This window comes from Hyaena hyaena, unplaced genomic scaffold, assembly GCF_003009895.1.
Source record: "Hyaena hyaena isolate Hyena2069 unplaced genomic scaffold, ASM300989v1 scaffold_308, whole genome shotgun sequence".
Lineage (NCBI taxonomy): Eukaryota > Metazoa > Chordata > Mammalia > Carnivora > Hyaenidae > Hyaena > Hyaena hyaena.
The window spans coordinates 30,542-42,686 of NW_024080942.1; the positions used below are offsets into that span (position 1 = coordinate 30,542).

The 12,145-nt window shown below is 60.2% G+C and overlaps 1 protein-coding gene across 1 annotated transcript in view; it reads right to left on the reverse strand.

Annotated features, from left to right (window-relative positions):
- LOC120242588 (tumor protein p73-like) overlaps positions 1-10,593 on the reverse strand; it is a gene marked incomplete at its 3' end in the record, with an annotated part of 38,962 nt that extends 28,369 nt beyond the window's left edge. Inside the window, exon 1 of the mRNA XM_039248449.1 lies at positions 10,517-10,593. The remainder of the gene's footprint in view (positions 1-10,516) is intronic.
- Positions 10,594-12,145: the final 1,552 nt, after the last annotated feature.

Genomic DNA, 12,145 nt, shown 5'->3' on the forward strand with positions numbered 1-12,145 from the left:
CCACACTTGCACATCCTCCTTCTATTCCTCCTCACAGAAACTTCCAAACGCCCGCAGAGAGAGAGCACGGTGCAAGCTGCCCGTGAACCCACCCCCGGCCCCACGACAGGCCCCCTCCAGCCACAGCGGATTCTACACCCAGAGCATTCCACCCGTGACGTGTCGGCGGGGGTGCTAACAAATAAGGACCCATCTTTGTCAAAATTAGGTCCAACCAGGAAGTTGATACTCGGCTGCTTTGCTGCCTACACGTGTGCGAGCACGAGCACGTGCACACGCACGGTAAATTCAGGTACTTCACATAACATGTGGCCTCCAGACCCCGTTCTGATTTTCCAACCACGTGTTTTTGGTTTTGTTCTTTTTTTTCCCCTGGCACATAGATCTTGGGGTTTTGTATTTTCTTTATTTTTCATTTAAATCCAGGTTAGTTAACATATAGCGTGTTAGTAAATTCAGGAGGAGAACCTAGCGATGTGTCACTTACACGTGACACCCCGTGCTCATTCCAGCAAGTGCCGTCCTCCAGGCGGCACCCACCCCCACCCCCCCAGCAACCCTCAGTCTGTTCTCCGTCTTTAGGAGTCTCTGGGGGTTTGCCTCTATCTCTGTTTTTATGTTACTCTTCTTTCCCTTCCCCTACGATCATCTGTTTTTTTCTTAACTTTCACAACTGAGTGAAATCATATGATGTTTGTCTCTCTCTGCCTGACTTCTTTCACTTAGCATAATACCCTCCAGCTCCGTGCACGTCACTGCAAATGGCCAGATTCCACTCTTCTCGGTGGCGAGTAGTGTTCGTCGTATACACAAACCACATCTTCTTTGTCCACTCATCAGACGATGGACATTTGGGCTCTTGCCATAGTTTGGCTGCTGTCGATAGCGCTCCAGGCACATGTTTTTAACAACTGGCCACAAGGACCCTGAGGAGGCCCCGACCGGGACACTAACCTGTGTCACCGCTCACCGCCCCTCCTTCCCTGCCACGGGCAGCAGCACAGCGAGCTCAGGCCACCTGAATGGACGTGAGAAGGGGCCGTGCAGATGGGATTAAGGGACACATCTATGGGGCGCCTGGGTGGCTTAGTCGGTTAAGCGTCCGACTTTCGCTCAGGTCATGGTCTCGCGGTTCGTGGGTTCGAGCCCCGCGTCGGGCTCTGTGCTGACTGCCAGCTCAGAGCCTGGAGCCTGTTTCAGTCTGTGACTCCCTCTCTCTCTGACCCTCCCCTGCTCACGCTGTCTCTCTCTCTCTCTCCTAGAAATAAATAAAACATTAAAAAAAAATTAAAAAAAAAGGGACACATCTGAGGGCAGAGGCATCTTGTACTGGCCAGTGGGGGGTGGGGGCACCCAGTATAGCCACAGGGTCCTGGTTAGGGGGAGGCAGGGGGTCAGGGTGCCAACCTGCTGGCTTTGCAGAGGCAGGAAGGGGCCACGAGGCAGGAAGTGCAAGTGCTTCTAGGATCTGGAAGAGCCAAGCAATGCATTCTCCCCTCCAACCTCCAGGAGCACCCCACGCTCGCCTTCAACATCGGGGAGCACCCCGCACTTGCCTCCAACCTCCGAGAGCACCCTGCGCTCCCCTCCAACCCCCAGGAGCACCCCACGCTCCCCTCCAACCTCCAGGAGCACCCCATGCTCGCCTTCAACATTGGGGAGCGCCCCGCACTCGCCTTCAACATCCAGGAGCACCCTGGGCTCTGCTCCAGCCTCCGGGAGCACCTTATGCTTTCACCTTGATTTTAGTCCAGAGAGATAGATTGAGGCTTCTGACCTCCGGAACTATGGGAAAGTAAATCCATGCTGCTCTAAGCCGCTAAATGTGTGGTCATTTGTTACAGCGGCAACAGGATACGAATACAGTTCCACGTAACACAAGCTGGGGGAACATCGTTTGCAGTGGTTTCCTGGAGCCCCTGGAGCAGATCCGCTGCCCCTTAGTCTGGGCAGAAACCCTTGGGGAGTAGGGTGCCCGGCAGGGTAACGCCTCCGGGCTGGATGGAAACTGAAGATACAGCCGACCCGGGAGCCAAAGCCCTTGCCCTTCAGGGATGCGGCTCGCAGGCACACACGCACACACGCATGCGGGCACACACGCCTGCACACAGGCCCGCGGGCACACACGCACACACACAGAGGCACGCGGGCACACATGCACACACGCATGCGGGCACACACACAGGCACGCAGGCACACACGCAGGCCCACGGGCACACACGCACAGGCACGCAGGCACACACGCATGCAGACACACACACACACACACGCAGACACGCACTCCTGAGGGACGCCGTCAGGGACGCCTGGTGCTCTCTCCTGGACTCCCGGGGAGGGCAGGGCGGGGGGGGGGGGTCGGCCACCCAGGGCAAAGGGCTCTGCGCCCTGGCTCCTGGGGAAGTGTCAGCCTGCAGCTGTGGGCTCCCTGCCTCTTGCTGAACACGTTTCTGCAGACTAGCCCGTGTCTGTGTGCGGCCTGTGTGCAGGCGTGGAGTGGGGCTGCAGGAGAACCGTGCGGGTGTGCGTGATGCACAGGCGTGTCACGGCCACACGGGGACGGTGGGTGGTGGTGGGACGGAGGTGTGCCCAGGTCCTGGAAAAGAGGCCACGAAGCCAGCAGGTGCTGCCAGGCTGCCCACGGCTGGCAGCGGTAGGTGGCATGGCCCGCGTGTCTGGGAAGCAGCCCCTCACTGCAGCCACGGACTCCGGGAGGGGCCCCACCACCCACTCCCAAGCTGAGATCTCATCACAGGGGTCCTGTGGGGGTGACCTCCTGGCACACCCTTCTCCCCAGCCCGTCCCCTGTGGAGAGAGGGGCGGCCTGACTTGGGAGGCGGGGGCCCTGCCTTCTGAGCTGGGGGGTGGAGACGCGGCCCTGGACACGTAGGACTCACACAGCCCTTGGCACAGCCCCCGCCACCCACGCCTGAGACCAAAGGTGGGTGGGTGGCCCTGAGTGCCGATGTCAGATGGGCCTCTGGACACAGTCAATGCAGTGAGAGTGGCCGCAGCTCGGGGTGCTCATGGGAGCCAGACAAGCATCCCTATACCTTCCTGCCACCACAGGAGACCCTCTTGCCTAGGCCGGGGCCCGCGTTCACCTGCGAGGGCCACGTGGGCGTCTTTCGAGCAGGACGAGAGTGGGACCCGGCCCGAGCCTCAGCCTCTGTGCCCACACGCGCCCTCTCAGGGGCCCGGAGCCCCGAGTGCGAGGGGAGTCTTGTGGGCCTAAAATCAAGATGGCGGCAGGACTGCTTCCTCCTACTTCCTGCCCCTTCGGGCGGCCAGGTGCCCATGACCCTTGGCTGGAGGCCCCTTCCTGCAGATTCAGAGCCCACCCCTGCAGCCTCTACGTCCACGGCCACATCCCCCCTCTGTCCCCCACCCTCCCGCCTCCATCTTACAGGGACGTCTGTGATGCCCTGGGCCAGGCTCATCACCACCTCCAGGTCCCCGACGGAGTCACTGTTCCTTTGGCCACGTGACTACCATAACCAGAGGTCCGGGGCCTTTGGACATGGGTGCTTTGGGGGGGGGCCTCGCTCTGCCTTCCATCAGAGACACATCCTGTGAGCTGATGGGTGGGAGCAGCTAAAGCCACCACGGGCCTCTGAGCGGAAAGCGGTGCCTCACGCTGGCGCAGAGACTGGGATGCCCAGGAGAAGGCCCGGGGTCAGAGGTCACTCATTTCTGCGGTGGAAGGTCTGCCTCTGCTGGGGAGGCACAGGGCGCGCCTCTGCGGTCCGGTGGTGATGAGGGGGCGTGGCGACCCTGGTGGATGTCCGCTCCACCACCCTTCCTCCCTCCTCCACATTACCAGCCACCCTGCTTTACGAGAATGAGTCTCGTAAAACGTGTTCGAAAGTGAAACAGCAGCCGCGTGTCCCGCCCCAGCCTGTCACATGGCTTTCTCTGCAGGGGGCTTCGTTGAGGGTTTTCCAGATCTTAGTCCTGGGCCCCACATCAGCCCCACGAGAAAAACTTCTATCCCCATTTTACAGCCCTGGAAAGGGAGGCACTGAGGCCCCGTGACTTCTCCAACATGGTACAGTCAGAGGCTGGAACTGAGAACCTGCACAAAACCTGACCCGCGGCCTCCTCCAGGCGCACCGGGCAGCACGCGTGCTTCCTGTGCTCGCTTCTGTTCTTCACGGTTCAAGAGCGTCCCCGGCTCCTGTCTCCTGAGCATCGGGCGACTGACCACCCGCCCTCCTGCGCGCAGGTTTCCAGATGCCGAGGGACAGGCTCTTGTCCCCCCACCCCCACCCCACGGGCAAGACCGGCTCCCAGGGCCTCGGCAGGGGGTGAAGGTCAGGTGAGTCCTGGGTGGGGCCCCCACCTGCTTGCTCAGACCCCGAAGGTAAAGGGCAGGTGCCCCCTCACACACGATCCGCGAACAGATGCACAGATTAAGTTTTCATGAAATACAGCCTAGCTCAGCTCTGTATGTTCTTGTGACTTCTGAGACTCAGAGAGCTCAGAAAACTGGGAGCTTTTTCCCTCCATCTGAGGCAGACTCCTCTGGGCGGACACGCAAACTCGTCATGACCCTTGTTGCCCATTTGGCGTAAACACACACTGGTTGTTGCAGGAACAGGGCAGAGCTTGACCGCGGGGGGTTTCCATCGGACCCGTTGGTGGCGTTACAAAACACAAGAATCAGGTACTGTGTGGCTTTTCTAAATAATTTTTTGTTAATCTGAATTCTGAAACACCAGCGCCCCCGGGATATGGGATTAGGGGTGGCGGGACCCTAAGGGAAGGGCACGGCATATCCGGTGTGAACCGCCCCATCAGACACTGTTTAGCCAGCCCTGGTGGTGCCCCGAGGCCCTCAGGATGACACCCTGATGAGGGGCTGTGGGCCGCGCTCTGGGATCACAGCGGCTCTGCAAACCCAGTGTTTCTGGGAAGACATTTCTTCCTCTCATCTTACAAAAGCCCAGCTTTGCAAGATCCCATGAATGAGTGGCAGATCTGGGGTGGAACTGAGCCCATTGCTAGCTGATTCCTCAGCAGGGCCGCCCTCACCATGATCTTGTCAGCTTTTACCATCGAGAACTTTTGTCAATGGAATGCCATCCAATAGCACAAAATTCAAAAGGTCAGGAAGGGCAAAGCCGGGTCCACGCCCCGCCTCCCGGGCTCGGCAGGGATGTCCTGGCCACTACTGAGAAAGGGTTTGGAGGGATCAACAAAACCAAGAGGTTTTCACTACAATAACCAGAAGAAGGAGAAAGTCAGTAGCTCACGCTTCTGTTGGTCACTCGCAAGGCTCTGGGGGCAGAAAGTCCCCAAACTCTGAAAAGCAGCTTGCCAGGGTTCCCAGCCATTTACACCATCCCACCTACTCTGAGCCTTTGTTGTTTTAAAACACGCTCTCCCCACACCACTCACCCACGCATCTTCCTGTCGAGAGCGGACTCTTTCTATTAGTCTAAGAATTTCAAAGATCAAATCAACCAGAGGGAGATTGGACAGTGTTCTTGGAATTACATTGACTTCAATCTTACAATTGTCTTTTCTGCTATTTTTATTAGAATTCATTATTTTCACTTTATCCAATTAGCGTCCTGTTTACCAATGCCTCCTCCTTACACTTACGGTTTCGTCTGAAAGCTCAGGGAGACGTCCCCTCACTGGATGCCTCCTCCCTCATTACTGCCAAATAATTAGTCAAGGAGCATCCCTGATCAAAAATCAAGAACCCAGAAGCAAGTTGAGGCTTGCCTTCCTCCGAAAGAAAAAAAACCCGCCTCCCCCCCCAAGAGATGCCTAATTACGGGATTTTGTTGGTGGTCAGGGCCATCGGGGGAAGCGGGAAGCGGAGAATGCCCAGGAAGAGGGAGTGGGCAGTTCAGATCCTCGATTTACATCCCAATGCCTAGCAGCCCTGGCTCAGCTCCCTAACGCCCCTAACTCCCCCTAACTCGCACTGGGCGCTGACGCCACATTTGCATAGTGCAGGTGCTACAGCCTGCAGCCTGGGGAAGCACCTGATCGGTCTGTCTGTGTACTTAACTGTGCGCCCTGTGCATGGGGGGGGGGGGGGCAGCCTTCCGTCCTGACGGCTGCCACCTTCTCTGCAAAGGGACACCTGTCCCACGGTCGGCAGCCCACACTCCTCACGCCGCTCTACCCCTTGTCACTTCACAGGATGGCGGGACCCGCGCCAGGACCGCCCTGCCCTCCCCGCCCCCCACCGGCCCCGCCAGAGTGAGCACTGCCCAGGTGAGCCTGCAGAAGTGACAATCTGCATCTTGTTCATGTGGTGCAGACCAATGGAGGAAACGGAACCCAGGAAGTCCCCTCTAAAATCCCAGGAAACGGGGCAGGAGGGGACATCCTCCCTGCCCATTTTAAAGGACCTGGTGCAACCCTCCCTCCCCCAGGGAGAAGCCACCTGCCCAATTAGCCAGAGGCTTCCCCAGATGCCCATCCCCTCCCCCGGGCCTGGCACCTTGGAGCAGCAGGTGAGCAATTAGAGCCCCCTGCCCCCTCCCCACAGGCATCCAGGGCCACGGGGAGTGATTCACCAGCTGGCGCTGGGCAGAACTTCCTACGTGCAGCCACTCTGAGCAGGATCACAAAGGAGAGAGGCCCCTGGGTGCGCAGGGTTCCCAGCCTGGCCCTGGGCGCTTGGGCCCCAGCACTCTGGCCGGTGGAAGGACCGGATGGGCAACTCCCGGGTGTTCCGTGCCTGCCTGGTGGGGCCAGGGGAGGCTGGACCAGCCTTCCCTGGGGAATCCCAGGTGAGTTTCCCTGGGCGGCTCACAGGAGGGAAAGGCTAGGGCCTCCCTAGAGAGGCAGGGAGGCAGGCGGGCCTGCACCTCCCATACAGATGAACAGCCCGGGAACTGGCCCAGATCTGGACTGCCTGCTCGTGCTCAGCAACCCCCCCCCCCCCGCAGCCAGGCATGTGCAGCCACACTCTGATTTGAGACTTCTGGCCCCCCAGACCCAGAGAGAGTAAGTTTGTGTTGTTGAAGCCGCCCACTCTCTGTACTTTGCTAGGGGCCCCGGAAAACCAAGACAGCTCCCAGACTACTTAAGACGCAAATCTGTGACTGGAGGTGCTTCTTTACGCATGAAGTGACAAGGTCCCACAGCGGGGCTCCTAACTCCCCATTCCAACCTGGTGACAAGCACAAAGTTTGAGATTTCTACAGCAACTGTTAGGCATGATGAAAACGCCGGTGATTCCTCCCGCAGAAAAAGGCACGGGCACCACTCAAATAGCGGCTTGCCGCCACGTCCACAATCGGGCAGAATGTTGAAATTCATGTCGCAGAAGCGATACAAAGAAAGATGCCGTCTTCCCCACTGGATGTTACAGCAGCCCTGCATTCTGGTTTGGGTGGGGGGTGGGGCACCGCACGCGGTGCTGGTCACAGAGCCCTGGGGTCCAGCCCTGGCTGTGCTCTCTGCACTGGAGCCCCCACTCCCCCTCTCTGCTGTTCGTCACCGCGGGCAAGCGTGCAAGTCGTCGACCCCTCCACCTGCCCTCTGTGAGTGAGTACCGTGAGCACCCGCTCTGTGGGCTGTTGTGAGGTTTGCAGGGGGAAATATACAGAGCATTCAACTCACTCCCAGCTTGAGCCACCACGGGCGAGATGTTAGCTGTTATCAGAGGTGCTCACCCAAAGCTTGTGTGGCTGAGGGGCTTTTTGTTGTTGTTTTTTTTGTTTTTTCCTCTTTGGGTGTCTGGTTTAGGGCAGTAGGTCTCGGTAAAGAAAGCACTATTGATAAGCAAATGTCAGCTCTGCCAAGGAACCCTGGCCAGAGTGAGCAGAGGTGGTAGGGGGGTGGGGAGCTGGGAGACAGGGGGTGAGGGAGGCAGGGGAGTCACATGGAGAGTTTATAACCACTCGCGCTCGTCTCTTGGAACGACTTTGCTATGACTTGTCTCTAACTTGAACCCCAATGAGCAGAGAGAACTTTTCTAGAAACCAGATCCATTTTCCTCTACACAAGACACAAGGAAAGGACTTTCCATGCTTCCCATGCAGCTTACGTATGAAGGCAACCTGTCAAAGAGATGTGGTTGTGTGTTTCGGTCACACACAGGTGCCTGCTGCTACTTACAGATGTGTTCTCTGCGTTTGTTAAAGAAATCTGAGCTGGACCTGGACACACTCAGCAGGGGTGGACGGCGAGGGGGAGGGGGAGGGGGACCCGGTCCATGATAAAGCCGTTCCTGCCTAGAGAGAAGACCCCTAGGGCGGCGAGGAAACTGCCATCTGCTGCTTTCCCCCTTTCTCGCTCTATGAAGGTAAGTCATCAGAAATTGACACATTTTAAAATACTGACTCAGCACTCCCGTGGAAATGCCCAAATTGGGAAAAAAAAAAAAAAGGTATATGCTCCCCTTTCATGGGGGCCGGAGAGAAGAAATGCACTTGGAAAATATTTCTGCTTTTCCAGCAAACCCGAGGTACACCATGTGAGCAACGTCTTTCTTCCCATTATTTTATTTTATTTTTTATTTTATTTTATTTTACTTTAGCAATGATACTTTCATACAAGTATCAAGAGGATAAATTCCTCTCGAAACCGTCTCCCATGTGGATAAACGTGCCACTTCCACCTACTCACCAGTGAGATGAGTTAGTTCCCTTTGGGGTATCAGAACACTGGGGTGAATGTCGGCCTCCCTCCCTGAGTCTGCGGGCTCTCCACCTCCATTTCAGCCACGTCTTTTGCATGTGTTCAAAGTTATAAATCCATTCCCAGATGTGGGTGGGGCATACTCTATAAATAAATCCTGAACTGAGGCATCCTCGCTGCAGTGCCCCTGACTGGGGCCATCAGCCTCCGCCCAAGCCCCAGGCAGATTCCTGCCTCGATGCCAGCCACTCCATTCCCTCCCAGGGGAGACCTTCTGGCCACCCCGGAGCTGCCCCCACGGCCCGGCTCCTGGCTCTCTCAACTCGGCAGCAGCACCTGGAATCAACGGCCATCACTTTTGGGCCACTTGGTGGAAGCTAGGCATTGCCTTCTAAGTGGAGGAGAGGGGATTCGAACCCCAGCATTCTGACCTCCACCTCTTCCTGCTTAATCTCTGTATCAGACTGGCCTTCCCAGGGGCTACCCTTCAGAATTTGGACAGACGGCCCCATTCCCCGTGGCCTTCACTAGAAGGACAGCGAGTAGGGTGGACAATCCACTAGTGCCAGCTGCCAGGCCAGCTCACCTGCGGCGGCCCCAGCCGACACACGCCTGAGCAGTCATAGCTCTGCAGCTTCTTATTTTTAAAATTACATGCACAATCCATACGTTTGTATGTTGCAAAATCTCAAATATCCTGCCTTTTTGTTCTCAGTGTGATGCCTTTTTATCTTTAATGGGTAAATCAAAAGATAGGAGGCTGGACCTAACAGTAAACACCAGTCGGGTAATGCGATATTTCCGTTAAATCGTTTTCTTCCAAAGCTAATTATTAAGGCTATACAACTAAACAGCAGCAATCAGAGCAAACAAAGCCAAACCATTGTGCTCACGGTCCCCAAATGTCCAGTCATTTAATGAACAGACATAGTCCGTTTGGACCGATTGACCTCCGGTCAGAAGTGAACCATGCACCGTCTCCCTGGTCCCTTGCTGGTTGACAATGGTCTACCTGTCACCCATCTATTTAGGTAGCCATGTGCACACTTTCTGCGTATCCGCTTGGGACCAGACAAAAATACAAGCTGAGTAAGAAGGTAATAATAGCTCCCTCCCTCCAAAGGCTAAAAGGACAGTGGCTGCAAGAGAAGGACGGTAGGGAGATGGGGCGCCAGGACGGGGGAGCTGTTTCCCCAGGGTGGGCCAGGGGCCTGACTCTGCTCCTCCTGAATCACGCTTAGAAGGCAGGCCAGGCACCCCTGGCCAGCTCGGAGCCACCTGGAGATGTCCCTCTGGAGCCCTAGCTCTTTAGTAACTGACTCCATGGATATGGCTTGGTGGTCACGCCCAGTTCCGGGTCCAGGGGAGCACTGGGCCTCGCTTAGCCTCGGACGTGGGGGGTAACGTGGCCGGCTTTGTGGCCCTCTTGGGTGCAGAGGGAGTGGGCACGGGCGGGGTGGAGCTTGTCAGCCACAGGGACATTCATGGGTCACCGGCTTCCATCAGCACCTGCACTCCCAGCCGGTCTCTTCCCCATCACCTTCAGACCTCCCCTCAGAAGCTGGGGTGGAGGGGTCAGCTGGAGCTAGGCCCTCCGGGACCCCCAGCGAGGCTGCTCCTGGCACTGACTGAACACCGACCTGTCCCAGACGCGCTGCTGGCAGGAACCCCTCCCCCCCCATCCATCTCCTCGTGGGCTGAACTCAAGCAGCTCCCTGCCACCCGCGCGGCGTCCCAGGGGCCGGAGGGACTCCGGAGGGATGCCCCACGTCACCCTCCCTCACAGCTCCTGCACGCTCGCCGCTTCCTCGCAGCCCCTAGCGTGGGAGCCCCGGGGCCCCCAGCCCTGCACTCCGGCCCCCGCAGGCCGCGCCCAGGCCCCCGCGCGCCGGCTCGCGGCGCTTCCTACCTGGTGCAGTCGGAGCCGCGGGGCATCGACGCCGGAGCCGGCCCGGCGCTGGCCCGGTAGCGGGTGCACGGCGGGCACGGGCTGCCCAGGCGGGTTATATGGGCGCGCGGAGGGGAGGCGCCGCGGGCAGGGGCGGCCGCGGAAGTTAGCGCCTGGCGCCGCCGGCCGGGCGGGAAGGCAGCGCGGGCCGCTCAGCGCGGCGGGAGGAGCGCGGGCGGCGGGGCCGGGCCGAGGCCAAGGGGGCCGCCGGCGCCCCGCCCCCCCAGCTGGCCGCGTGCGAGTCGGGGTCCCGGGCGCGCTCTGCCCCGCCTCCTTCCCGCCGCCTTTTGGCGCGCGTCGCCCCTGCGGAGCCTGCTGCGCCGCCTACCCCCGGTTGGACGCGGGCCGGGCGCCGGGGCTCTCCCGCCGGGAGCCGGGGACCGCGACCCTCGGCCAGCTTGGGGCCGCGGGCGAGGGCGCGCGGGAGCGAGGGCGGGCAGACAAGCCGACTCCGCGTCCCGACGCCTTGCTTCCCCGCTAGACGCCGCATTTCCCCGACACCCGGGGCTGCCTTCCCGCCCCCACCGGCGCCGGGCCCCTCCGTGCGCGAGGCGCTCAGACTCCCGGGAGCCGGGGACGAGCCGTCCCGAGTGTCCGCCCTCGCTGTCGGGAGCAGGGGCGAGGGGCGCGGTCCCTGGGCGAGGGGATTGGGTGGGGCCGTTGCGCCCGGGGGGCTCCGGCGTTACTCCGAGGAGGGCGCGCCAACTATACTGACACCGAGCCCAGGTCATGGCCGCTCCCCGGCCCCGCTCGGCGTTGCGGATCCGCGGGGACCCTCTGGGAGTGACTCACTGGCCCCAGCCCGTACCCATCCTGGGCGGAGGGTGCGTCCCTGGGCCCCTAGGGAGTAACTGGTGACGCAAACACTTCCAGGTCGCGCGCGCACCCTGCTGCCTCCTCCCCAGGCCGCCGCCTCCTGCCCCCCAGCTCTGGTTTCTCTTCTCCGCTGGCTCAGGTGCGCGTGGGCGCCCACGGCCACACGTGGGTCGTGCACTCGGAATTGCTCTCTACGCTCAGAGACCCGCCTCGGGCCGGGTCTTCGGTCGGACCGGGGTCACCCACGGCTGCACGGGCCTGGGCCCACGCCGGGCGGGTCCTCGGCCCGAGAACCCGACCCGCAGGACGCGTTTGGAGGGGCTCTCGCGGCCTGCACCCGCCGTGAGCCGCCTCCCGGTGCTCGCGGGGCCCTCGCGTCAGCGTCGCCTGTGGAACTGCGTACCCGCCGGGCTGGTGCAACCGGGCTCTCTGGCCGCGCCTGGTTCACTCCCACACACCTTTGCAGCTCACCCACTGGTTTGGAGACGCGGGAGGTGGAGACACGAAGACGGACGGAGCTGGCCCGGGACAGGAAAGCCCGGCACCTGCCCGTCTGTTCCCACGTGGGGGGCGTCGGGAGGCTGCAGGCCGGGGGGCTGTGAGCACAGAGGGTGGGGAGGACCCAGGCCGGCGCTGGGGGCTCAGAAGGAGGGGCGAGCGTGAGCGTCCGGGTCCGCGCCACCAGGCCGGCTGCGGAGGCGCTGCCCGGGCGGGGCCGGGGCTTGGGGCGAGCCTCCTTCGGGGGAAGGGGACCAGGCGCTCGAGGGGGCGCCA